The sequence below is a fragment of the Strigops habroptila genome, chromosome 4 (assembly GCF_004027225.2).
Source record: "Strigops habroptila isolate Jane chromosome 4, bStrHab1.2.pri, whole genome shotgun sequence".
In the NCBI taxonomy this organism is placed as follows: domain Eukaryota; kingdom Metazoa; phylum Chordata; class Aves; order Psittaciformes; family Psittacidae; genus Strigops; species Strigops habroptila.
Genome location: NC_046358.1, coordinates 57,000,631 through 57,028,313, shown reverse-complemented (window position 1 = coordinate 57,028,313; position 27,683 = coordinate 57,000,631). Strand labels below are relative to the sequence as shown.

Below are 27,683 nucleotides of genomic sequence, written 5' to 3'. Positions count from 1 at the left end.
CTACTCAACACCAGCTGAGACCAGAAAAATCTTTGACAGCAGGTTGCTGATGGTGTATAGCCCAGCCAAAGTTAAAGCATCTCTCAATTGGTTTTAACCTAGTATTAGTAGAGGCACAGGTTCCAAACATACATTGCCCTTGGCCCCCTGAGAAAAGCTATGATGTCAACTGACAATACTTCAACAAATTGTCAGTAACATTCTGTTTTCATATTCTAGTTCCATAGAAAATGTGAAGCAGATCAACCACAGTGATAGTGACACTGCATTTACCCAGAGGTCAGAGTATGTACATACATAATTATCGCGGACTAACTGATGCAATATACATTCACCTATTGTATGGACAGCTAAGGTGCATTCATGTGCACATAGATCTTAAATCCTGAGAGTATCTGCTGTTTAAAACTTCTTAGAGTTGCTATACACAAGAATGAAAAGTTACAGCAGAGTCCAAACCCTTATTTGAAAGGTCTTGCTTTTGTAAGTACTTACTTAGTGCTGACAAAGCTATTGGCTGCTTAGTAGGTCTACTCTGAATAGTGTAAAGGTTATTCAGTGCTTTTCTACAGGAAACAAGGAGTAAAGATCCTAAAATGGCATAAAGTAAGGGAATTGCAATACTGAAAGAATACTTCATTAAAAGCAGCACTGGTTTGTATTGTGATCATCAGATATCTAAAAGTCATAACAGTCTACAGTAAATTTCTAAAAGTTAGAATAGGCAGATGCCTATAAAATTATTAAAACCTATAAAGACCATCAGACTAAACTATCTGATATATGTCTTAAAATAATAAGTGTTTTGCATAGATTTAAATACAGAAACTATCACAGAAATTTTCTAGAATAATCTCTAACATCAAGTTGTGCCAGTTTGAGGAAAATAAACTGAAGCTTGTTTCACAAAGATAAGTTTTGCCTTATCTTAGTTGCATTTACATAATTTTCAAGGCATATTCTTCATATCCGTGTATATTCTGTAGCCATATTAGCCATGTAGAAGGAAAAGGGAGGTAGATATGGAACAACTCTTACAACTTTCTCTTTCAACTCTTCATCTTTTTACAGTACACAACAAAATCCAGTTCTTGAAATAAATTTGCAAGGGTATTATACTGCCTCTTCCAGTATTCTTTGGGAAACTATACTTTTTGTTAGACATTTCACACTGCACTGAGTCTATAATAATTTATCCTGTGTGCATTCAGAATATAAACTAATAAAATGTCTATTTTGGCCCATCAGATATCATAGGGTGCTTGCTCTACTGAAAAAATTAAATGCCATTGAGCTGAATGCCTGATTAGGTTCACATTTTGCAATTTATTTAAACAAACAGAATCAGAGGTACAAACAAATTAATTTTACTTCTAAGATGGACAAGTCTATACTGATAAAGCAGTAAAGCTATGGCAATATTAGAAGCATAATCAAACTGTAGTTGGAAAGTCTTGATATTATTTTCAATTATTTGAATATATTATAATCAGCCTGGAATGGGGACTGTAATTTTGAGAAGCCCTGATACCACCTATTTTAATTAATTATTCAATAGCAAGCTTCATTAGGCTTTCCAGAAAGCCGACCACTGCATGATTCTTCTTTTTCTAATTTTAAGGATGTTGTGGAAGAAAAAATAATTAAGGAAAAAAGCAAAAAGGAATTTACACTAAATGAAATTTTGCTTTTGGGAATGAGAAAGCTATGCTGTATCACTCTGTTTCTGACATTTGTGATGGATTGATCTTGCATTTAAAGTCATTAAAACTTTGTCACTAATTTTCAATGAGCTTGGGATAGAACCTTAATTCCCAAAGCAACAAACCCTGAAGCTCTTAACAATTAGGAATTAAATTTGCAAGGATGGGCCTGGTTTTTCACAGCAGGAAGTTTTAAAATTCTTTATCAGAGAGAGACATAAGACTCCATTCAGAACAAGACAGAAGATACATTTCAATAAAAACAAATAAACCAAATAGGAAACGAAGGAAACTAAAATTATGAAAGAAGAGGAAAACCCAAAACTTTAAGTGGCTTTTAAAATGCAGAGAGAACTGTAGTACAGGATCAGCAGGTACTTAGATGTTGCTACTTTGAGTGCACTGAAACAATGCTGACCAATTAATGGACTTCTCACAGAATCACTGAATGGCTGAGGTAGAGAGTGACCTCTGGAAATCAATCTTGCCACCTGCTTGCTCAAGCAAGGTCACCTAGAAAAGGTCACCATGGATTATGTCCATGTCCCTCTCTGGGAAACCTGTGCCAGTTCTGACACCCACTGTTTTCAAAAGAAATGCTGCTTTTCGAATTAAAATGGAGAAGAGTCCTCCTTAATGGAGTGGAAACTTCCTTAATGAAAGTATTGCTTCACATGAATGAACAAGAAATGTTTCTTTTCAAAAGAAACAATTTTCAAAACAAGACATGTTTTGAAACATTGCCACTGTAATAAAATTATTTTGTGTTTCTATGAAAATGTGTATCATCAGTGTGACCTGAATTATTAAAGTCAGAAATAACACTAAAAAGCAGCTTTGACTGTCATTGCACCATACAATGACCCTGACTATTGGGGTAATGACTACGAATTCTCAACTAATATTACATGAATACAGAAAATGGTTAAAATGTTAAATTATTAATATTTTTCATGAAAAGGCTACCGACAAAAAAGAAAAAAAGTTCACCAGAAACATTCTGATCACTTCTACAGCAAATAAAGGAATCACTCTCTTTACAACTCAGGTCCATATTGTTCATTTTCAGCCTGAAATGCAACTCTTCTCCAGGAAGCATACTACTTCTTGTAGAACTTTTCAAGGAGTGAGAGTTGCTCTGTATTCAGTCTGGGTTTGTTTCCTTATTTTTTCATGGTCATAGCATCACTTCCACCATTGAGTGCTCCTTAATCTCTTTTCTTTTACCATATTGTAACAGTCTAATTTGATTGGATTGCCTTCATTAATATCTACAGAGGTTTGGCCTCTGGAAAATTTGCAAACTATTAGAAGACTTTGGGGGGTGCCTCTTATCCCCACAGCTATAGGGAATATTTCAGTTCTTGCTCATATTATCATTTATGTTAGCACTCTGAATATATTAGATTACATTAATTAGAATCCAAAACCGGTACGTGACAAACTCAATCAGCTCTATTAGTATTTATGGAAAAGAATTTTATGGAAAGCCACAGGATTATAAGCGATAGTCAAAAATTAAGCATACTTATCACATTGCTATTTCAGTCTATCCTTTTCATCTTTGTCCGCTCTTATCACATCTGAGCTCTTCCTAAAACATAGTCACTGATTTTCATACAAGATGGGTGTGAGAGACATGATTTACAAGGTTAGTCAAACTGCATACAATAATCTGTCCAGAACAGGATGGGAGATAAATACCTCTTCCTCAATGCAAGTGTTGTTGAAATTGTTTGATATGAATGAACAAATTAAAGCAAACGCTAAGGAAGTTAATTTTCAGGCAATTCTCCAAATTAGTGCTGATGACTATGTAAGTTGCTCCTGACTGCAGGTTTAGTTAATAGTAATGTACATGATAAACGAGGTGTGGTACCACAAGACACTGAAGTTCAAATAAGGCTATGTGGCAAGAAGATAGTTCTTTTTCACCTTTCTCATTACGTAACAATAGCTTTAATTCTAAGGCAATGTTACAATTTTGTTAGATGGTTAGGTGGTAGTATGAAATCCTTTTGACTGTAGCAAATGAATACATTTCTTACTGCCATTTGTCTCAAAATCTAGAGCAAAGAGCAGCGTGAAAACCTAGATGTCTCCATGCAAAAATCACAATAAAAGAAAATATTAAATCTGGCTGATGTTAATAGACCTGACTATCATTCTGTTACACCAGTTTAATGCAGATTTCACAAAACTAATATGCTGACCCCACACACCAAACGTGTGGATTTAAACTTAAGATTTAAGATGTTGCTGAAACAATGAACTCTCTTCTGCTGACAAACTTGCGAAATAAAACTTTGGCATGGTATTAGAAATAGGTGCTGTGTTGATTACTCACGTAATTCATCAGCAAACAAAAAAGGCTACACTGACACAATGAAGATAACTAAGCATATATATAAGACTTTAACATTTATTATCTGCCCTGCCTTTTTAAAAATAGTCATACAAGCTCAGGGCCAAACACAATTCATTGGGTATCTTACAAGAAGTCCCTCTTCTCCCCTTAGCTCTGGCTTCCATGTGGTCCCACTTTTCACATAACATCACGTGTCTGCCACTCAGGAACCATTTGATCACATAGTTGCTTTCATTTGTCAGAAAATGTTAAAATTCACAGAGGCTCCAGAGAAGACCAAGTTCCCAATTTGTTCTAAGCACAAGGTGGAAGAAATTCCTTCTCTAAGGAGATTACTCTCTGTAGGAGAGAGGGTAGGGTATGGGTCAGGATCCTCACCCTGCCCCACTTACATATATTAAGGAAAACAAATATTCTGCCAAATCAAATTACTCACAAAACGTGACAGCTGTGTTGTCTTGAGACATTGACACCAGTGTTTAGAGTTTGGGTTAAGAGGCTCCTCATATTCCAGTGTCTGAGCACTATTCCTCCCATTGCATTTCAGTTTCCTTTGCTTGGCTGCAGTGACACAGCTGTTTCTGAAGCCATGCTTTAAATCAAATGATTGAAATGATCCAGACTAAACATAACCTGGTTTGTGTTTGAAAAAGGTCTGAAAGGTCTTTATAGTTTTAATGGTAGCAGAAGGGGAAGACAAAGTAGGAGAGGAAAAGTCAAGCTTTGACTGGAAAGGTTACCTAAGTTTTAACTGGACAATTCAGAGCCAGAATATTTCGGCCTCTCACAGTTGTATTACAGTTCCCCTCCAGCCATATGCCTTTCTATAAAACAAGGGAGGAAGAATAGCGAATTCAAACGATTGTCACTTCTCTGTTCTGAAGAGCCTAATCTGGTCTGACACAGCTACAACAGCATGTCCTTAGAAAACTGTCAGTCTACTCAATCCCATTTTTAGTATTCTTTCTGATAGCGTTATCATTTTCATACCTCTGACACTAAGGGGTGTGACAGTAATGTTGCACATTGTAATTATGAAACATGCTAGAGAGGTATCTTTATTTTAGGCCAACAATCAGTTCTGCAGATCTCTTAAAGCAGAACTGATATTATGCAGATGGTTTTGGTGCTGATCAGCAAGAGCAGCAGGTCCTAATGGAATTCTAAAAATGCACAATGGAAACACAGGAAAAAAACCTGAATCTACAATATCAGTAGTTACGTCACTGGGAAGGGAGAATTTTTACATTCTTCATTCAAAATGCATAAAATCAGAAAAATTATTCAGCTGCCAACTTAGAGCAAACTTGTTTAACTAAAATTCCAATCCTGAAAGCCTCCCTTTCTAACCTATGGATGATTTCATAGCCTTTTGTTTCATTGGGTTTAAGATTCCCTTGGTTGTAAAGATTTCTCTAAACTGCTTCCCTTCATGAGCAGCAGATTGCAGGGGAATATTTTCACTGCAGTATTTTCTTAGTGAAAACGTCCACAAATTGATTTTTCACCCTTTGCCCTCCCTTTCAAGATACAAATTGAAAACAAACAAGCCAGACTGTCACTGAATGTATGTACATCTTGTTCCTCAAGTGGATTTATAACAAGACAGCATAAATAAAGTATTGGACTTAAATTAATAATATAACCTACATGAATTTCTCACAGAAGCATTGGATGGTTTTATAAAATTTCAAATAAAAACCCTCAAAAATTTAAAAAGGAACACACTTTACTATGCTGGGAAACCTGAGAAGATTTAAAGTATTTCCTCCCTCTTAAACTAAAGGAAGGAGTTAGATCTCTTGATCTACTGGAGTCCCAAACAACAAAACATTTTGCTATGACATTCTTAACATTGTAACAGTTTTACAAATCTGCTTGTGCTGTATATGCTCCATACTTAAAGTATCTCATCCTGCCACTATGCAATAGGAAAGAGTGCACTCTCAGAGCAAATCAGGACTCAAACACATCAAAACATTTCATGCATTTAAAGAAATTTCTTAAATGACACCTTGAACTGAAGCCCATGGATAGAATATATTCCCTCAAGAAAAGGTACCTATAACTGTCAGTTGCATTCCACTGAACTTTCTGACTGCAGCCTAGAGAGTTGATAAAATCTGCTAACGAAATACCTGCTTTCAAGCTAAATAGCTATGACAAGAAAATGCTTGGAGATATTTTCAACATACATGACATTTTTCTTCACGAATAGATCTATTCGTACTCAAAAGCAAAAAAAAAAAAAAGAAATCTATTACTGGATGACTTTGCTTCTGATACTTCATTTTAAAGAAAATGTAAAATGCAAATCATATTCCTGTGCTACTATGCATAAGATTTTCAGTGTAAGAGACATCCCAATTTTACATAGGTCTGAGGATCACCCTGGAAAGAATGCATTGAAAATTGGCACTCTGTGCTGCCGTCCGCTAACCTAGCTCTCACTGTCATTTTGTCCAAGACATTCTCCCTTTTTCTCTCTGAGTGACTTAACCTTCGTACCTGCAAAAATGAGACTATAATAAATATGTAACATCACAGAGAACTGGCGTGACTTAGTGCAGCATTTGGAAAGCCATCTGTAGTTCTAGAGCACTACCAATTGCTAAAGTCACAGTTTTTTCTTGTGCAGAATATGAAGTAGTGACCTGCAGTACTTGAGAAGAGAAATATGTGAGGCCACAGTTGCAGGCACGCACTGTTTCAAAAATATTGCACGCCATAAGTAAATGGCACTTTGCATCTTTATGATCTACTTTGTTTCACCTGATATTCAGAATGGTTGTCTGAAAAAAAACATGTGTTTGTAACCTATAGTTTGCTGAAATATCTTCCTATTGCAGCAGCCTATAAGTGGTCTGAATTTGACAACTCTTACAACATGACAACTTATTAAGTGGGAAATCACTAGTCATTCCAAACAAACATTCAATTACATAAGCTAAGGATTGGATTCTTACAAGCTTTCTATTTAAGACTGAGCATTTGCACGTTTATTAATCTTATATTAGAATTCAGAGCTCTGTCTGAACACCAAGCTGTCAATCCTTTGATACAAAATAAAAAGCTCTTTAGTTTCTTCACTATTTGTACTGTCCCCAAGTCTTTCACTTTAAAGCCTCCCTCACCAAGTTGGTCAGCCTGCTGCCAAAGATTCCCTTGCCTCTTCTAGACAGGTGGATCCCATCCCTCCCTAACAGGCTAGAGTCAAAGAATGTCCCGTTGTCATCAAAGCCAAAACTCATGATGGCAGCAGCCACAAAGCCAGAAGTTGCACTATATGTATATATCTATTTCTGGCTGCCCCTTTCCTCTAACTGATAAAATGGAAGAAAAGTAAACTTGGGCACCACTATTCTTCACTTGCATCCCCAGGGCTTCATAGTCTTCGTTGATTCTGCCCAGGTTCTGGCTTGCGGTACCATTTGTGCCCGCATGAAAGAGCCGCGGTGGATAGTAGTCTGTGGTCTTGACAAGTTGTGGCACCCCCTCAGCAACATCTTGTATCTTAGCCCCTGCGAGGCAGCACATCTCACATGACTCCCTGTCAGCCCAGCAGATGGGCACCTCAGTGCCCTTTAACAGAGCCACCCACTATGAGCACTTGTTTCTTTTTACAGTATCTATCTACTGCGTGCTGCTAGTATGGTTTCTCCTTGCAGGCCTTGCTCATGGATGTCTACAGCTGTTAAACATTTGTATCTGTTTTTGCTTGTGCTATTGGAGGGTGGAGACTGAAGCAGAGTCCTGCTTTTGTGGGTCACCACGGTCCAAGATGCCTCTTTCTCTGCAGTGTCCATTACAGGAGCATGGTTCTGAATTTACCTATCTACATCTCAACTCCTCTAACACTGCACAGCCTTTTAACTGTTCCCTGCAACCAGGCCACCTGACATAACAGATCCTCAACTGTGCACATCTTGTGCAGGTACCTGACCTTTTCTCCAGACAGGTCTGGGCATTTATTGCAACTACCATCTGTACTGTTCCATCTGTGTGGAAGCACCAGACATCTCAGGGGGTCTCTCATTGCCAGATCCATATAGTAATCTGAATTCCTCCAACTACTTCCAAAAGTTTAAAGACTCTGTACCATACTGCAAGGAGTTTCTCAATAGGCTGAGTTTTACACTTTCTGCCTTCTGAGATGGAAATGTGATCCTTTACAATACTTAGTGCTCTTCTGGTTTCGCCCAAAGCTTCTGAAGAGTGTAGCAAAAACAAATGTGGAAGAGCCTTTCACACACTTTCCTCCACTTTGCTAGTGAACTGTCTCATTCAGATTTTTCTTTTGTTGACAAGCCCCAGTAGTCAACACTGTACCCTATTAATAAATTCACTTCAGTTTCTGCAATATCATTAGATGCCAATAATTGCCCAATTTATAGCAGTAGGTGCCCTAAAACACTGTGAACCTCACTGGTATCTAATTATTTACCTGAAGCACAATTCTACTATTAAACCTATGAAGACATTTTTCAAGTACTAATTTTCACTGTAGGTATTTGCTATGGCAAATAACCAAGCTGCTGACCTTCAGTTTCCCTCCCACTATCAATTATTCTGACTCTCTAGGACATCAAAGGCTGGGATTTAGAAGCAAGGGGAGCATATTAAATATATGCAGAAAACCTGTTTTAAAAACATGTATTCACTCTACAACCAAGCATTATTTTAATCAGGTGAGAAAAACAGAAAAAGGAGGTTTGTGTGACCAATTAGAACTAACCAACACTATTCAAATATTGTGTGAATAATAGTTACTATGCACTGAAACGTTTGCAAATCATAACCTATTCCTAGATATTGATAATTATTATTGAAAGACTGCTAATTTCAACAGAATACTGCATTCCTACACAAATTGCAAAAAAGCAAAGTGATGTTGAATTAGCTAGAGCTATAGGATAAAGCATGAATTATTTACTAAGCTTGATTCATATGTGCATAATTCTTCACAGTCAAGCATGCAAATCAGATCAGGTAATTCCACACAACCACATGATTACTAATTCCATATGCAATTACTTCATCAGTGTCTGTGTCTGTAGTTGCAGTATTTAGAAGTACAAATTTAATATATTCTTGCTTACACATTATAGACAGCCAACACATTTTTAGAGTCTATGTGGATATAAAAAGAGTTTTAATACCCAACTTTTATACTTCAGCTATTAAGATGAGGCCATATACTCATAACAAGCTTTCATCTAACTGCAGAAGAGTACTTGCAACTTCTTTCTTTGGTTTGTAAGGCAAAAATAGTAGTGTTACAGAGCAGAGGGATTTTTCTTAACATCAGATAATGTATTTCAATATTCATAGGAGGGAAGGCGGAGAGCAAATCAAGAGTAGCCTTCTACTGAAGACCTAACATTTGCTACTATTATGAATTAAGTAACAATCAAATTGCTGCTGCTATATTTGATAAATTGCTAAGAAAGTTTTCTTCCAAAATATTCTTTTAAGCTTCCTATGTAAGTAGGAACTTAATAAAACTATTCAATATTCAGAATTTCTGCCGATGGTTATATTCAACAATCTGTTCTTATTTGCAGTTTCTATGACTACAGGAGCAGCACTAATTTCTTCAAATTGAAAGGAAATAGAATCCAATTTGGGTATTTAAACAAGAACATGCACAGTTTTCTTTGAAAGCTATTCCAGCAGAAAGAGGATATATATACACACACATATATATCCAAAAACACTGGCATATATCATCAATTTCATATTTAACAAAGCAGAGAAAAACACATTAAATTTTAACTACATATTTTTAATGCAATATTAGGACATTTTAGCCAGTATTTTAAGAATTCTACTTTTACCTTTTCCAAATGTTTACTACAAGCCATGTCTTTTTTTTTTTTTTTTGGGTAGGACAAAACAATACAAAGACCAACATAAATACTGTCTTTCTTTCTCAAAGACTTTCCTATGCATTCTATATGCTTTCAGCTTACAAGGCTTCAGATCACATTTTTTTTTTTCTGCATCACTTCCACCTGTTACTTAATTTTAATTCCCTGACCCTTAACACAAGGAAGCACTAATGTATATGCAGATGTTGTGAGATTATGACTCGTTGTATTGATTTCAATGGTACTGGTCACACATTTGTGTAATATCTTTTCTACTAACTCCAGTTCTTTTAAACATATTGTGGTCTTAGCCACAAGAAGTCTAATGATACCAGGAAAGCATACTGCCAGAATAAGCAAAATTTATCATACCTACTGAAGGAATTTCTAACTAACTGAAGAAACTAGTTCTTTTTCATGCTATTCCTATATTTTTACTTGCCTTTAATCTATTAGCTTTTAAAATAGATGTACTTTTACTGCAATTTAAGCATGCACCTCCCAGTTTCACATTCAAAAGAGTCCCTCAGACAAAGAAAATCTTAGGTACAAAAAAATTATCTCTTTCATAAACCTCACTGCTGTGCACCTGGGCAGCCACACAGGCCCTACCAGCTAGACAGCCACCACACAAGACAACTTGCAGCACTGGACAGCCTGCACAGCTCCTAGTTAGGGAGCTCTGAGTTCTGGATAACCACAGAGCCTCCCAGCCAACTAGTCTGACATCCTTGTTTCATGCCAACTAGCTCAGTTTCATATCTTCTAGCTCATCTGTCCAGTTTCCCTTCAAATATTGATAAAATGACATAAAGTGTCTGTTAAAGCAACATTTTTCAAGGCACTGCAGTTCTGCCAGCAAAATTATAACTGGATTTAAAATTAAGTACTGGAAAATAAATTAGGATTTAATTTTCTAATTTAAAATCAAAACATTAGTGAACCCATCCTTTGTCCTCTAGTAACTCTCTCATCCCAGTTATCTTTTGTGTCAAATTACTTCTTAAACATCATTCTGCAACCCCAAGTCTGACTATGTACTTCCATATACATCTTATAGAATCATAGAATAGTTAGGGTTGGAAAGGACCTTAAGATCATCTAGTTCCAACCCCCCTGCCATGGGCAAGGACACCTTGCCCTAAACCGGGTCACCCAAGACTCCATCCAACCTGGCCTTGAAAACTGCCAGGGATGGAGCATTCACAACTTCCTTGGGCAACCCACTCCAGCGCCTCACCACCCTTACAGGAAAGAACTTCTTCCTTATAGCTAACCCAAACTTCCCCTGTTTAAGTTTGAACCCATTACGCCTTGTCCTATCACTACAGTCTCTGATGAAGAGTCCCTCCCCAGCATCCTTGTAGGCCCAAAACAATCTTACTCTTACTCAGTTACGGTTGTTCCTATCCCTGAATATATAATTGGGATTGATATTTTAAAGGGACTGACTTTAAATCTTCCTCATGGTTTATAAGACACACAAAAAGCTTTCCTGGCTAACAGTAAAAGATATTTTCTTCTTTATCAACTCCTAAACTAGCCACTTCATGTATCAGTTGCATAGTTATGTGGAGAAAGCTCTTACTTTTTGATTGTCCTAAGAGAAATGTCAAGGCCAGTCACCTCAACAAAATACAGTCACACCAAATTTGGAATCACTGCACAACAGAATGGAACACTTAAGGTTCAGTAGGCTGCTCTGAAATCGCTCTTAACACAGGTTCAAGCAAGCTAAAAACAAAGAAAAAAATTATTTTTAAGAACAGACAATAACCATCACACTAGTTGGAAAACAAAGAAAAGGAAAAGCCACATATTTTTACAAGTGTTTAAATGAGTGCTTAAGTTAGATCACTAGGTTTCTCTTACCCTATAAAATTTAGCTTACTTGCTAACAGATACTTCACATCATTCCTAGGTGAAGGCTGTGATATACATCCAGTCCTATGTCTTCCATTTACATAAATGGAAAACTGTTCAGACCAAGCAGCCTAAATTTTATCTATTTTTGGTAGAACTAAAATAAAATTCCTCTGCCTTCCATTCTTGTTCCTCTCACATCACCCCATCATTTAGTATGCAAAAACCTGAGCAGGCTTTATAGAATCATAAAATGGTTGGGGTTGGAAAGGACCTTAAGATCATCTAGTTCCAACCCCCCTGCCACAGCCAGGGACACCTCACTCTAGACCCAAAGCTCTATCCAACCTGGCCTTGAACACTGCCAGGGATGGAGCATTTACAACTTCTTTGGCAACCCATTCCGGTGCCTCACCACCCTCACTGTAAAGAACTTCTTCCTTATATCTAACCTGAACTTCCCCTTTTAAGTGTGAATTCATTACCCCTTCACATTAGTCCTATCACTACAGTCCCTAAAGAAAAGTCCCTCTCCAGCATCCTTGTAGGCCCCCTTCAGATATCGGAAGGCTGCTATGAGGTCTCCACACAGCTTCTCTTCTCCAGGCTGAACAGACCCAACTCTCTCAGCCTGTCTTCATACAGGAGGTGCTCCAGCCCCCTGATCATCCTTGTGGCCCTCCTCTGGCCTTGCTCCAACAGCTCCATGTCCTTCTTGTGATTGTGGTCCATCTTCTTCTCTCATATGTCACCTTCCACCTTAAGGATAGTGAGGTAACATTGGTCTGAACTACTTTTTTTTCTGTCTGCTCTGAAGGACAGAAAACTTGGTGAATGCATGGGAGAAATAAGTGTTCTTTTCACTTTATTATGTCCATCCATCAGTCTTATTCCAACTAATAAGGAAAAACAGTATTTGGTAAGAACTGTCCATATACAGTCTTGCCACTTCTCTAAGCACTCAAAGAAACTCTGTATTTGACATTCGTTACTGCAGTGCAGTTCACTGCAACCTCTACAAACACTCAAGTATTTTTTTCTAAGAGAAATAAAAGCTTAAGCAATGGAATTTCCCTTTTGTACAGATTTAGTACCAATATACTGTTATATATAAGAATAAAGAATAATCAAAATATGTAAGTACATTATCCACACAATGACAGAGTTACTATGGTCATTGAATATTACTCTTTTCCCCCCTATATTTCATACACGACAGAGTAAAATCCATACATTTCAAAATATTTAGCTTAAGCTTTTGAGCCTCAATCCAGCAAACACGCATCTACAACATAGGAATTGTCCCATTTATTTTAGTTATACAAGTTAAGCATCTTTTATTAGATTGGAAATTTACTTTGTAACTTACTTTTGTCATCCACATCCCTTTCACTGGTTATCAAATAGCTCTTAAATCTGGTAATTCTTTGGGGAATGAATCAAAGCTAATCACTTGCTCCAAGGAAGAATAAGGCTGCTGGGTTTGCCTGTATCACATGTAATAGATGAACCCAGTCAACACCATTCTGATACTACATTTCCAAGATACACACAAACAATTTGCTAGCACGGGCTTCTCTCTCACTCAAGGCCTAAATACAGTTATGTCTCTAGGGTAGAAACGGAAGAGCTTTATTTCAGCATTGCAATGGTAACACAGGCTTCATTGAAGAAGAAGGTAGGAACCTTGACAGATATGAAATACAAGAACTTTCCAGGCAATAATGGCATGTCATAAGTATTAAAACAGCTAATGGAAGTTTTTACACAGCAAAGTCGCTCCCCTAGTAGTCAAAAAGAGTAACACTGCCTACCAATTAGAATTTGCCGTCTTAGAAATCTAAATAATAAGCTAACATGAAAAGCACGTTATTAATTACATGTTAGAAATAAGTATGTAATAAGATGCACCTACTTAATGTGATGTTATGCTTTACTCCAAAAAACCTTAGAATTCTCCCCATTAAAAAAAAAAAACTTAATGTTGGAATTTCATAGGCAAGGAAACCTATGATAGTCCAAGAAATGCAAAGAAACAAAATTAAATGCAAAGAAAGAAACAGCAAAAGGAGTTGTGAAATTAATCAAATGGTTAATGTCAGGATAAACAATTCTGCTCAATGTGGACTCAAAATGGCAGATGACTTTCATTGACACAAGCATTGTTCTAAATATATTTCAAGAGCATTAGGTGTTTCCTGTGAATCTTCGTCTCCACATGGCAGAACTTCCTCTAAATCACAGCATCATGGGCAAGCATCCTGCTCTCCCTACACCTACTGCTGAACCATATGTATTATGATTTTTTCTGTAGTGCACTGTGAGGTGAATACCAGAAAAAATTGCACCCTGAGACCTTTACATCCTGCAAATACACAGAATTCTTCCATCACCCCCTGACCCCCCTGACTTCGCCAACAGAGACACCAGCAAGGGGATCTAATAGAGCTCCACACCACGATGCTGACTGTTGTAGATTTTATGAAAATTAGACACTTTACCACATATGGCTTTGTAAGTGTCCTGGCTGTGGCTGGGATAGAGTTAATTTTCTTCCTAGTAGATGGCACAGTGCTGTGTTTTGGCTTTAGCCTGAGAGTAATGCTGATAACACACTGATGTTTTAGTTGTTGTTCAGTAGCACTTAACCTGGTCAAGGACTTCCCAGTCTCTCATGCTCTGCCAGTGAGGAGGGGCACAAGAAGCCCAGAGTCAGCAGAGACAGGACGCCTGACCTAAACTAGCCAAAGGGGTATTCCATATCGCAGCACATCATGCCCAGTATATAAACTGGGAGGAGTAACCCAGAAAGCCCAGATCACTGCTCGGGTTGGGCTGGGTATCGGTCAGCAGGTGGTGCACAATTGCATTGTGCATCACTTGTGTTTATGGTTGTGGATTTTTTTCCTTTCCCCTTTTATATTCTCTCCTCTTGTTATTTCCCTTTTCATTATTACAAATAGTAGCAGTATATAGTACTTCAATTATTAAATTGTTCTTGTCTAACCTGTGGGTTTTACATTCTTTTGATTCTTCTCCCCATCCTGAGTTGGGAGGAGGGAAAGGGGGGCGGTGGGGTAGTGAGCGAGCAGTGGCGTGGTGCTGAATTACCAGCCAGGGTTAAACCACAACAGTAAGCCAGCCACTATGCCACTGCATAGCTTTTACATAGCTACAGATGAGTTCCAAGTCTCAGTGAAAGACAATGGGATACAAGGTCATTGCCAATGTCACTTTGTAAAATGAGATTTAAACTAAATTACTCCAATGATTTAACATAACAGCTGGCAGTCACAGGGTTCATAATGTGTTTGTATACACTACCACAAATCTTAAAATTAAGACAAAATTTTGTTGTAAACAGTTGACTCAAGACAGCTTATTGTCAACATCTTGAAAGAGGGAGGGAAGAAATCACAAAGCATGCTCAGAATTCCAGCCTTCTAATCTTATTAGGCTTTTCTTACAAAGCAAACCTGTTTTAAAGTATTTACTTAAAAATGTCTTAGCAAAGAAAACTTTGGTGAAAACTGTATTATCTAGAGTGCCATCACCAAATATGGCTCCAGATATATCTGTCCTGCTTATCTAGTCCTACTGAAACATTTATTATTTCACTGAACATGTGAAAAGGAATTCTTGATTAAAGGGAACTCCCAGGATATAGTAGTGCAGAGAGCTGAGAGATCCTGAAAATCCAAAATATGGATTATAACCCTGCACAGTAGGTTCATAAATTGATAAGGCCCATTCCTACTTGACAGTGTATTTCATCAGTCTAGAGAGGTTGTCATCTACTCTATCTGAATAATTCAGTGTGCAAAACTAACTCATGAATGATGGTGATGGGACTATGCCATTTTGAATTATTGGGTGGGAGAATCCACGTATTTACCCACCTGTAGTGGAGCATAATTATTGTTAGGCCATTTAGGACAAAATCTAATTCAAAAACCTAAAGGTCACAAGAATTTACAGCTGCTACATCTGACCTACATTCCATACTCTCCTAAGACTGCATACTGAGTAAACCTAGGCAGAAGGAGGTTTCTTGCAAGTAAGTGTTGATATCTGAGCAGCTAGGCTACAATTTGTTGCAACCTTTTGATGCTTTTTTGTTTTATGCTATGCTGCTTGTACTATTCTATATACTTAAGTCTATGTCCTTTATATGTTTTCAGAGATTGATGATTCAGTATTACTAACCTTCATGAGGTACAGAATAGAATGATCACCAAATCATGCATACTTGTCCTGGGTTCAGCTATAGCAGTCATTTTTCTCCTGCTTAGTAGCTGGTGCAGTGCTGTGTTTTTTAACTTTCAGCCTGGGAACAGCGCTGATAACACCGATGTTTTTAGTTGTTGCTAAGTAATGTTTATTCCAACCAAGGACTTTCTCAGTCTCATGCTTTGCCAGGGAGGAGGGGAAGCCGGGAGGAAGCAGAGACAGGACACCTGACCCAAACTGGCCAAAGGGGTATTCCATACCACAGCACGTCATGCCCAGTATATAAACCGGGGGGAGTTACCCGGAAGGCCCAGATCACTGCTCGGGTCGGGCTGGGTATCGGTCGGCGGGTGGTGAGCAATTGTATCCTCTCCCCTTGTTATTTCACTAATCATTATTATCATTGGTGGTAGCAGTAGTGGTTTTGTATTATACCTTAGTTGCGGGACTGCTCTTATCTCAACCCGTGGGAGTTACATTCTTCCCATTCTCCTCCCCATCCCTCCGGGAGCGGGGGGAGGAAGGGGGGGAGTGAGCGAGCGGCTGTGTGGTTCTGAGTTACCGGCTGGGCTCAAACCACGACACTACTACTTACTGTTTGAGGCCAACAGGTTTGCTCTTTAATGAATTATTCCAGCTCCAGCGATACATCAAAACCAATCTGCTATTTCTCGTTAAAGACTCCCTCTCTTGACTATCACAGTTACAAAGTAACTGAGGTGGCACATGTTTGATGTTTTGATGATAAAGATGAAAACAGCAGGCAGGAAAGCAGAGAACAAAATGGAACTTCAGTTAAAATGCTAGCTTTCATTTCCATTTCACACTATGATTGTATTACTGGCCCCGAATGTGTCTTTTCCACTTTTTCCCTCCTTTCTTTTTTCTTCTATTTTTTGGGGGCCTGACTGCCCAAAGAAGAGCTATTTTTAACAAGACTTATTTGTTCTAGCTTCTCTTTCCAGGAGTCTGTCTTACAACATAAACATTAACAAGCAAAAAGCAGTGGAGTATTGTAATCCTAATACACACAGGGTGAGACAGAGACAAATTCTGAATAATAAATCCTTGAACTGAAGGAATCCTCAAGTGTCTGTCCAGGTTTCCTTCCTGGTATCACTATCCACTAAATTTATTAACAAAAATGAACAACCAGTCTATCTCTTTAAGTAACTACGAAAATTTCAGTCCTTCCCAAAGACTCTCTTCATTAGGATATGACTGAGGCATCTGTAAGATTCTTCAGTATTTGTCATTATAAAGCACAAAACATTTCATGAATCGATGTCTTCTAGCCACAAGAATTAAGACAGGACCAAAGTACATTTCTTCTTTTCCCCATGAACAAGCGTATTTCACAGCACGCAGCTCTTTCTCAGTCAGGAACGAGCACGAGCTTTCCACCACAGCCCGACGCCTGGACGGCGGCACGGTCAGGAGGGCGCCTGCCTGTGCCGCCAGGTGCTCCCTGGCCAGCAGAGGGGAAGGACTTTGCTCTCTCTGCTCCGCGCCGAGGGGACACCGCCCCCGGGCCCCTCCCGCTGACACGCGCCGGGCCCTGGGCCCTGCGCGCCAACCGCCACGCCGCGCGCTGCTCCCCGGGGAGTGCTTCATCCGCCAGGGGGCGCTGCCGTCACCACTGCCGCCGCCGCCGCCCCCTGCCGGTCACCGCTCGCACAGCGGCGCTGCGGCTCCGGGCAGGGCGCGGCCGGGGCCTGCGGCTGCCCCGTGGCGCCGGTCCGGCAGGAACAGGCTCCTGGGCGGTGTTTGCCCCCCGCACCGGTGCTGACGGCGGCCTCGCCGGAGCTGCTCACCGCGGCAAATGACTGCTAAGAGCCGCCGATAACCGTTCAACCTGCCACCGCCCCTCCTGGCACCGCCAGATGCTCATGCACGTGAACTTTCAGTCTGGCACAACAGAGTCATTCCTACATTCTTAAATGATATGGAGAAAGAATGAAAACGTTGCTCCCTTTTATCACCCCAGGAGTCATCACTGAAGCTCTGATTCAGAAATCTTCAGTTTCTTACTCCCAGATCTCCCAGAATTCCAGTTTCAGTTCAATTTTTAAAAAGGCTGACACTCTCAGTCAGGGGGAAAATGATTCTAAGTAGTTTTATCATTTAAACTTAAAACGTTTAAACCTTGCCTTATTGCTGCTTTCCATTCTTTATTTTCAGCTGCTGAACAGTCAATTAAAATACACAGGCCTGTTGTGATTACCTTAAATTGTTTTACTCTCAGACTACCAGCAGTTGTAAAGTATGAACCAAGATTTTTCTTTTTCTAATTAAGTTTCTTAAATTTCTAATTAAATATCTAAATAAACAAACAAATAAATAAATAAATAAATAAAATTCTTTTGGAACTGTAGAATCCCAAAAGGAAACAAAAAGACTGCATTTGTCGGGCTCCCTTTCCGCAAAGCAGCTATGTATGTAGGGAGGAAGCTGCAGGGTACAGGAAAAAGACCTGGGGAGCTGGTCGATAGATGATGGAGTGCTGAGCCAGCAGTGTGCCCAGGTGGACAAAAGGCCAACAGCATCCTGGCTTGTAACAGAAATAGTATGGCCCGCAGGACTAGGGCAGTGACCATCCCCCTGTACATAGGCTGATCTATAGTGATACATGTATGAAATTAGAAGCTGATATTCAGCTTCTCAGAAGTGCATCAGGACCAATGACTCACAAGTCAACAGAAGATAGTAAATATATGCACCTTTTGAAAATGTATAAACTGGTTCATTTCCAAACATTCAGCTACAGTTTCAGTTATACACCATTCTATGTATCTAATCACAGAGTAGAAATGGACCAATTTTCAAGAGTTAGGGAAAAGCATAAAAAATATGTCAGAATTATTAGGAGTTTCAGTTTGTGAAGAAATGTGTCAGCAGTTATGGCTGAACTGCATTCTTGGGTAAAACAGCAAATCCATTTGCAGCATTAGCAAGGTTTAAACATAAGTAATGCTTCTTTGAATGATATACTGTTGCAGCAAGCAGTGGCAAATAACAGTGCTTACTCCTCCAGATGTGCACTTCATACACCTACATTTTCTTCCCTGTATTATTTTTGGTGCTCAGGTAAGCACAAGTTCCATCATTATCAACAAAATCGCACATAACCAGATGACTCCTTCACATTTCCAAAATAATTGCGAACACCCTAGCAGGAACGACATGTAAATTACTTCCTGCTGTTATGACTGTGAAGGAAATGCACACTCTCCATGTCATATATAGACTTTGCCACTGAAGGGTGAAGATATACTGTTTCTAAACATATCCCAGAAACTAGGAATGGCTGAGAACATAGAGACTAAATTCAGGGCTTTCATAAAATCTTTTCCATAGCTCTCTGTTTCCCTTGTACAAAATTTACTACACATAGGACAATACTCCTTTTGACCAACTAGCTGTGGTCAACTAACAATTAGCACTGAAAAAAAAAATTCAAGTTTGTGTCATCAGTAAAGTATGTATTATAAAACCTTATCTGCTCCCACAGACTGAATTCAACAATAATTATATTTTATTCTCATAGAAATCTGTAAGATTTGTCCAGAGGCATTTAAAAGAAGTGTAGTTATAACTTTAGGATTAACTGTAAATTGTAAGGAGAGGAGGGAAGGAGAATTCATGTTACCATGAAATAAAATGGAAGTGTTATACCAAGAAAAATAAATGCAGACTGAGAAGGAACATGTGCCTTTTCATTCTCCTCTTCTTATTTGTTGGGAACTTTCTTCATTTCATTCATGCCAATTATTCTATAATTTCTGCTGCCATTACTAGCCATAAACAGGGAATTGATGAGTTCAGACTTTCAACAGCTCACAGCAACAGTTTTCTAGAAAATAATTTCCAATTCTTAATGTGAGTCTGGCTGTTACTTCAATAAAGAAATCTTTCCTCTAATTTTGTTCTTATTTCATCCTCTCCGAGGAGCTAGGCATATATGCATCTTTCTGGGTCTTGTATCTGCTTTAATAAGGCATAAGTCTCTATGGTGGAAAGAAACAACATGAATTAGAGAGGGACGAGGATAGGAAGAAATCCAAAGATACTATAAATTTGAAATTCACAATAAAAATCTCTCAGTCTGGATAGCTATATATCAAAAGTACATGTTGTGTAATTTGAAAGTCAGCTCATTATTAGCTCTGTATTATACAATGAAGCATAAACTTATTTTTTGTATGGACCAGAGTATTTGATCTTTTGCTAACAGATCACCAGAACTGAAACATGTCTGGTCCAAATACTTCTGAGATTTTCTGCAGGTATTTCATAACTCATAAACGTCACTTAGAAAAGTGCAATTACATTGCCTCTTTGCCAGCATCAGCATTTGTCCTCATCAGTAGTTTTCTGCCCTATTCCAATCCTTTTTTCTTCTCCTCCCCCCTCTCCCCCTTATTCCTTGTTAACCCATAAAACAACAATAACGAAGACTTCAGAAACACTGTGATATATTGTTACTTGGCTAAACATTTTGCAAAGAGCTTTCCAGCTAAGCAACTAAAGTAAAAAGACATTAGGTTCCCAGGTGTCCATCTCACCACTTCGCAGGAAATTACTGCGCCCAAGCAGCCCTGCTTCCCAAGTTCACTGCATAGCATGTTAGTACCAACTTAGCATCAACTGAAAAGCTACGCTGTGAATGAGAGTGGCAGAAGTGCTGGCACACAGCTCACACTTCCAGGGCAGAAACTTCTGGCAAGGACTGGAATGCAGAAGGGTGACAGCAGAACTCCTGAGTGCTCCCACTAAAATCACCCAAATCCATCTGTCAGTGTCTCCAAATTGCCTGGTATGTCTCCAAAATACTAGTCCAAGTTTTGGAAACAGAAGAGCCAACAACCATGACACCCAAAGGAAGCTTCTCTTTAGAGTTTACTTAAATGCTGACACCATGACTCCTACCAGCACAAAAGACAGTTTTGAACTAACTCTGGTACTTTACAGGACAGTGCACTAAAAAGCCGGAATGCCACTGTCCACTGAGACTTCAGTTCCTCATTGGTTACCTAAAAACACAACAAGTTCTTAAAATCACTGTGTGTTTTGGGAAAAAGAAAATAGCCCTAGTGTACTGGGAAACACGACTTTAAACATTCAACATTTCTTAATGATGAAGTGTCCTAATGTGCATTGTGGAGGCAGGGGGAAAGGAGAATGGAGAGGAACAGATCTGTAAGAATTGTTACCCTCTTTTTCCTGTCTCTCATCAGTTTTAGACAGCCCTCACTGCCCTCTCCTCACACACCCTTTGGGACAGGCAACACTGAACTACACTACTTAAGGAACAAGCCATGTAGAGACCACATGCCTGCAGGCTGGTATGTGTAATGTGAAAGGAGAGAAAACTTTAATTTCTGTAGGACAAGGAAGAATACCAAGAACTTCGGGAGACAGGCTCATCCCAGAATGACTGCTCTATCTGTATAAATACCTTTAAGCTTCTGCAAACTAGAAAAAACCCTGATATTTCAAACAATAGGAACCTGCTTAGCTTTCAGTATAGGAAGTTCCTTTATATCTCAGAAGAATATGCTGATCTAAACAATCTTTTAAGGATTCTTAGACTTTGTCACATACAGTAGGCATAGACAAACACAATAAAGACTTTTTTTCTACAATAAAATCTGAGTTTTTAATAAAAATTCGAACATATTCTATAGCTGATTGACTATATAAAAATGTTTTCGATTTTACTGTGGTGCATCTCTAATGCAGAGATACGTCTTAAAATATTAAAAGCAACATTAAACTATGTCAATAACAAAAGCTTTTATAACAGACTCAGTTCCCAAGAGTTTGTGGAATAAACGTTTGTTCAAAAGTTCCACTTCTCCGGTCTGCCTCCTAGCAGTCTCATTTAAAAAAAAAAAAAAAAAGGCAGTTAAGCTACTCATACATAAATATACTCAAATGCCCAGAAAAACAAAGCAGAAAAGATGGAGAACACTAACTGGATATTAGAGATGCTGATGCTCTATCAGTATGGGAAAAGCCATATTCAGTACCGGTGTAGAGCAAGAGAACATTCAGACCAGCTGCTCTATGTTTAATCTCACTCATATATGGATATTTATTTTTCCTCCACAATCCTAGCCAGCTTTATTGAATGGAAATTGATCATCCTCAGAGTAACTAAAAAACAAATGCAGCTAAAAAAAAAAATTTCTCTGATCTGATACTGAAGTTATAACATGTTAGATCTGACTTTATGCCTCAATAAAGCCAAGTGTTAACACTTATCTATTTGAAAACCTGTTAATCAAACATCTAGCTTTCATTAGCACAAAGTCAGCATTTGCTAACATTTTAGAAAAGATAAACTACTTCCAAAGATTTGATTCAGCGAAGTACTCAAACGCGAAATCCCAATTCATTGGTACCACAGCAAACTATACAAATACACATTTCTTGCCATCAACACCTAAATATAACTAAAAGCCAAAGATACACATCAAAATGCCTAAAAGCCCCTTTGAAATACTGAAAACAGTAATATGAACCCTTCTGCAGCAATTTTTTTTCATGTAGTGAAAACATTTTGTGAGATTTTTTGGCATGTTACTCAGTTTTAGAATCACTTGGTTTGGGTACAGCAGATGCTGAAATCTTAAAAGAGTATCACTGCACATGTTCAACCTTCTCTATAGTCTCGGTGTCCATTCCTAAAAGGAAAGATTTATGTAAGAATTATTAAAATGTGTTTGTTTCAGTTTTATGGCTAAAAAATTAATTTGGTAGGACAGCATTACCGGAATGGACTTGAAATGCATTTACTTTAAAGAATATTTTTTCCCCTATACATTCATCCATGTACATGCACACAGGCACAAACATTTGTGTTTTGTAAAGGCCCAGTTGTCTACTCAGCTTGCTGTAGCTACAAGATGCCTCTCAGAGAGCAATATATAACCACAGCTATATACCTGATAACCAAACCTATACCATCACGAACTTCCTCTTACAACAGCTTTGACAGAAAGCATCATCAATGTAAAAGATGAGAAGCAGACTTAATCTTCCCTTGTCCTGCTGATATTTGTTCACATAATCATAGACTATCTAGAAAGTACTGTTTGTTTCTCTTTCCTGGCTGTAGCTCAGCTGATAAGCAAAGCTAAAACACTAGTTTTGTCTCCTGGTGCACAAACAGTTCTCTGGTTTGGTTTGTTTTTTGTGGGGTTGTTTGTTTTTGTGTGTTTGTTGTTGTTTTTTGTTTTGTTTTGTTTTTTCCTTTTAAGAGCTTAAGTCCAGAGCTTATCAAATTGTTGCTTTGAGTAGATCCCAATTCTCTCTCATGGGAAACAAGCTTCTTAAGCCTTGTGTTAAGGAATACCAGGGACATAAGAAACAGAAAACTGCTGTGATGATGTTTCTGTCGTGTGAATAAAGAATGAAGATTCTGATGTTTTCTGATCTAGTGGCTTTGCACTCACTGCAAGGATTTTAATTAAAAGATAAACCAATAATATCTCACCCTTTGTCTGCAATATCATTAACCTGCCTTTTTTTTTCTTTTTCTTTTTTTTTTTTTTTTTTCCCCAAATTAAAGGCACTGCAGTAGAAATTGTTTTGTTGGGTTTTTTTGTTTGGTTGGTTTTTGTTCGGTTGGTTGGTTTTTTTTTAATGAAGCTATTACTTTCATTCTCTTGGATCTTTCACCTTTCTTGCACAAATTACTTTCTTGCATTACTTTTAGTCTCATCCCTCCTGAGAGGTGATCCATTAGGTGAGCTACTTTTAATAATGCTTAGGTGTGAAATTTCTTCTGAAGTTTCTGCAGCACTCACAATCCCTACCACAAGACAAAAAGTTGGCACATCTAGATCTGAAATGGTGTTCAAAAGGATGCTATCAACTTAAAATTCATACTGAGCCACATCCAGGACGTACGAGTTTCTTTCTTCCTAATGCATATAGAAAAAACACAGAAGTACAAGACTGAAAAAGAATAGCCACAGAAGAAATCAGAGGAAGATTAAGAGGGAAGAGGGAGTACACCAGATGAAATTATGAGTTGAATGGAGATGAGCTGAGAACAGGTGATGAGGGTAAGAAAATGAAACATAATGCAACAGGATTGTGGAAAATACTGAAGACAAAAAAAATGTAAAAACCAAAACAACAGTAACAGGAAGAAAGTGGTATATGGAAACACAAGACAATGCTACAATGCTAAAAAAATATTTCCTCACATTGCTGACTGGTTGTAAGTAGTATTTTTTTCGACTGACTGATACTCTGTAAGCAGGACTGAGTTAAGGGCATTCCTCACTTGTTCTTCAGAAGTCAGGTATACTATAGATGGAAATGATTGCATTAGATTCTGTTACCTTCCCTACATTCTATCAGATCTCAGTTCTCTGAATCCCCTTCCCTTTCTCTCTTTCTTATTGTTACCAAAACTAATTGTTACCAAAACTATGTTGAGTGCCCCACAATAAGACAATGCTCTTGTACAAGCACAATGCAAATTCGCACTCAAAAGAGACCCTCTAGCTCATGTCACTCACCCCTAGTGACCTGCAGTTCTTATCCAGCACTCATCATTGTAGACAATGCCATCAGAGTCAGAGGCTGTGCCATTTTGACAGCACACTCAGCACAACTTTCAGTCTAATTTCTATGAGAAGTGGCACCTGTCAATCTGACTGACAAGTCATCCAAAATTTTAAGTATTGCTCTGACACCAATCCCTGCTATGAGGTTTAACAAATAACTGCTTCAGCTTTCTCCTAGTAAAAAGTGATAAATTATCCCAAAAGAAGGAATATGGGCCAGTAGAAAGTACATGCCAGAGCAATTAAGTTACTTGATAAATCTTGAGAAAACAGCAATGCTCTTCTGAGCGGTTTTATACTACTTCACAGGTTCAGGTCTCTCCATATGCAGAAGGATCCTTGAGCATGACTGCTTATAGTGTTTTCTTGTGATGGCAAAACCTATGCACAGCAACTATGAAGGAGTTAAAATGAGGTCAATTGTAGAGTAAAACTGGAAGTTGTAACAAATTAAGACCCAAAGACACAAGCCAGTAAGAGTTACAAGTTTCTGAGGGTCAAGCAAGTCTCAAAGTTGAGTGGCGCACTGTCAAGTCTAAGCCCTGCTGTCACATATTCTGAAGATTTCCTAGGAAAAGTATCTGGCGGGTTTCCTGAGGCTCTACTTTTCAGTACCTATTACAAGATACTAAATACATATCCAAGTTAAATCAGCTACCTTTGTTTTCCCTCAGAGACTATTAAGGATGTGCCAGTGGCTACGAAATATTGTTTTAGAGACTTGAAAATAAATTCCTGGTCAAATATTAAGCTTTATTCATCTTTTTCCTGTTGTCCTTAAACAGAAGAGAGTTCTGGAAAAATCTTTTGGGAGGCATAATAAAGACCATGCAAGCAATAAGAGAGTTGATAAATCATTTATGAAAAAAGAAAAGGGAGAACATTCCCAAATGCCAATGCAAGAAGTATTTCCACTAACATATGAAGCATAATAAATACACTCCATTTTAAAACAGACAATTAGATAAGTGCCATACCCAAGCATGCGCTACAGTGGGAAGATGTGAATTATGACTAGCAGAAAGCAAGCAATCCAGTGGTCATTCCTTAAGAGGCAACTTTCTCAGTGAGAAAACAGGAGTCTACCTATGGTATAACTCAGCGGATGAGTTCAAGCTCCTTGACAAACAGCCTCAAAACTTAGTGACAAAGACTACTGTGCTTTATTAAATAACGAACCATACACTTGTCTTCTTTCATCAACTGAGTAGACGGACGTTCATCTACTGATACTGTCCACCCATCGCAATCAAGAGATATGGGTTATTTTTATTTTCAGAATTTCCTTTATCAATAAAGCATTTTTTTTTTCCACAGGGAGTAAACAGAGTACTGACAGTGCCATATGAATCTCATTCTTCCAAAGCTCAGGTGTTGCAGTCTCAGATGGTATGCTTTAGCATACTCACACCAATTTCAACAGTATCACCAGTTCACTCCTATAAAGGATGCAGCCCATGATGTTACAAGGTCATGTTAAATCCCCAAGAAAGAACTGCCCTTTAAAAAGTTTTGGCTGCTTTCAAATACCAAGTGAAGCTTTTTAAAAAGTTACCACAGAAGTGGATGTGCAGTTACCATCTTTGAAAATTCTTATGCTCAGTGGATATTCAGGAGTTAATTGCAGACTCAGCATCAATTTCTGTCACGATTAATCAAAGACTTCACATTAATAACATTGGCAATATGTAGTAACAGTTACCCGATTTCTATGGACAGTATTACATGAAGGGAACCCTTCCTGCCTTTGCATATGTGCTAAATGGTGACTTTTATGGAACATAAATTCTTTGTTGGGTACGTTTAGTTTTGCATGTTTAAGAAATATTAAAATTCACTGAACTTCACACAATTAGTCATGACATTGTAGAATTATTTGCCATTTGTCTTACCCTCTGTCAACCATTCTGATTTTGCACACAGTAAAACATTTAAATAAATCGCAAGTACATTCACAGACTTAAAGCTATTAATAGGATTTTGTTCAAGCTTCAATACTTCACGAGTAAAACAAGTTAACTCACCTAAGAAAACTACAAGAGTCAGCTGACAATCTAGAACTGGGATTAGTTTGCTGATGTGTTCAAATTCTGAAGTTTGTCAGTAACAAGCCTGATGGAAGCTCTGCTCAAGCCAATGAAGCGAGTATCTTGCTCCTTTAGATGCATTTTCTATATGGCTCTATATTCTCTGTGAGGAGAACAAGTACATTTCTTACTTTAAAAAATAAAACACTATCTCTAAGCAGAACAAAATAGAGCAGTCCTCTACATTTATCAGTGAGAATTAACTTGACAGAAAGACGTTAAGGAATTTATTAACAAAGCAACAAAACAACTGTAATAGCAAGTTGCAACCAACAGTTGGGCTAGAAATCCTTCTACATTTTTTCATGTAATGTGCGTATCTGTACTGTACAAAAGCCTGTAGCCTGTTTGAATTATACAAAATTGACTGTGCCTTTTTCAGAAGGAGCCTTCCAGGAACCTAATAAAGAATCAGAGAAAAGATCACACAAACAGACTTGACCTCTTTCCTGCTTCCATTTCATAATTTCACTACAGTGTCAAACAGCAAACCAAGCTTAAATAATATTCTTCTTATGATGATTAAACAAATGAGTAAGTATAATTAGTAAAGCTATAATTACCAATGCAATGTTCCCATTACAGGAATAAAGACAGAGTGCCTGTGGAATAAACTTCAGTTTCCTTCCTTCCAGGATAACCAACCACTGAAAGAAATAAGAAAACCATGAATAATTCGTGATTTTACTTGCTTTATGTAAAAAAGGTCCCTGCATATAAATTTCAGATGAATCCACATTCACTGACAAATCAACTCATTTACTTTCAGAACAGTAAATGGAGAAAATAATTTCCTTTTAGACAACTGCGCTGTATGCCTGTTTTCACGCCGTTGAACAGTCAGTGAAAGATTAACTGGTGTAAACATCTCAGCCCCTTACCCTGAAGGTGTGAACAGCACTATTAGGAGTCTTCTTAGTCTCCAATTTTGCTTTTTTATTAAATAAACATACTTGCATAGACAAGATTGTCAAAAA

At 38.1% G+C, this 27,683-nt stretch overlaps 1 long non-coding RNA gene across 2 annotated transcripts in view; it reads right to left on the bottom strand.

Moving 5' to 3' along the window:
* The window catches only part of LOC115607527, a 121,373-nt gene extending 94,025 nt beyond the window's left edge, over nucleotides 1-27,348 (bottom strand). For both annotated transcript variants that reach the window (XR_003991259.1, XR_003991258.1), the window contains exons 1-2: nucleotides 27,270-27,348; nucleotides 26,644-26,809 (exon numbers count right to left, since the gene is read on the bottom strand). This is a non-coding gene — a long non-coding RNA (uncharacterized LOC115607527). The remainder of the gene's footprint in view (nucleotides 1-26,643; nucleotides 26,810-27,269) is intronic.
* Between the last annotated feature and the right edge of the window lie 335 nt (nucleotides 27,349-27,683).